Consider the following 1476-nt stretch of genomic DNA (forward strand, 5'->3'; position numbering starts at 1 on the left):
GTTCTTGTTTTGGTGTACAGCAGTTATTTTCATTAAATTGCTGAATTTCTAGTCAGTATCTTTTGGCATACCAGAAAGTTGGAATTTAAGTTTGTGCATCAGTTTTGATTTTGCACTTAAGTTTTTAAAATTTATGTCTTGTTTTACAAAATAAACTCGGAGTTTTAAGATTATGCTGTTAATAATGTTAAAAGTAGAAGAAAATAGTCACCTCTGAGTATTCATTAGTTTCTTCTTTTTTTTTTTTTTAAGAGTAAGTTTATAAAAAATCATGTATAAAACAGAGTTCCCATGTGCCACCCTGTGAGGTTTTAACTAAAAAGTAGAATTTGTTCTTATGATTTCAGGTAATTAGGGTATCAAGTAGTTAAATGTTTGTTTTAAAACATTGACCAGTGCTACTGATTTTTATGAATACCACCATAGCTGCTGATATTATGTAGTAAACCTGTGGAATATTAGAATGTGTATAGTCTGTAGAATCTAGGAGAAAATATTTCTGAAATGCAAGGCTCAAAATTTATTTTTGCTGTCTTATTTAAACAATGAAGTATCAAGGTGGATAGTAATGAATGACTTTAGAAGCTAACACTTCATATACATGGTTAAGATGAAGTAATTTTTGCTAAAAGCAAAATTTTATTTCAAACAATACTTGTAATATAATTAAGGAACATCAGCAATGGAATGATTAACACTTGAAACTGAGAAACTATATTTAAAAATAATTTGTGTTTCTGTTAATTTAGCTGGTATGCAAATATATTGTCTTTTGTGGTGTATTAAAAACGCTGCACTTCGTTTCTTTAATACGATTAACCTTTGTGCAGTCTGCTAAAGTGAATAAAAATCCTATGCAGTTTTAAGTAAATTTCTTGTAATAAACATTTTGGTTTGTACTGAAGTACATACTAAATACTTGAGTAAACTGAGCTTTGGGTGTGCGGTTTTTTGTTATGTATGTCCTTTGAACTTGCCCATGCCCAACTTAAGCAAAAATGGAATTCATCTTTCCTGTTGGTGTTACATAATCATTGGTGTGTAAGGAAATTCAACTAGTGTTACAATTTTATGACACATACAGACCTGTTATGTGTGACTTTACCAATGTTCATGTTTGTTTGATTTGCATTAACGAATACTGGAACAGAGAACTTGTGATTGTGTATAGAGTAAACATTCCTTATTTCTGGAATTGCATTGCTTTCTTAGCTGGTAAGGCTATTAGAGTAAAAAGAGGTGCTCGATCATATAGAGATTGACAAACGTCTAAAGCTAATGGGTCTGTATACTGACTTTATTGCCTTCCTGTTACCTGAGTTAGGCATATTGCTTAACTTCTCTGAGGCTCAGCTGTTTTTTCCTTTAAAAGAACATTAAATGACTTGGGCTTTGCAATGGTGGCTCAGTGGCAGAATTCTTGCCTGGCATGTCGGAGACCCAGGTTCAATTCCCAGAGCCTGCCCATGCCAAAAA

The sequence above is a fragment of the Tamandua tetradactyla genome, chromosome 11 (assembly GCF_023851605.1).
Source record: "Tamandua tetradactyla isolate mTamTet1 chromosome 11, mTamTet1.pri, whole genome shotgun sequence".
Classification (NCBI taxonomy): Eukaryota; Metazoa; Chordata; class Mammalia; order Pilosa; family Myrmecophagidae; genus Tamandua; species Tamandua tetradactyla.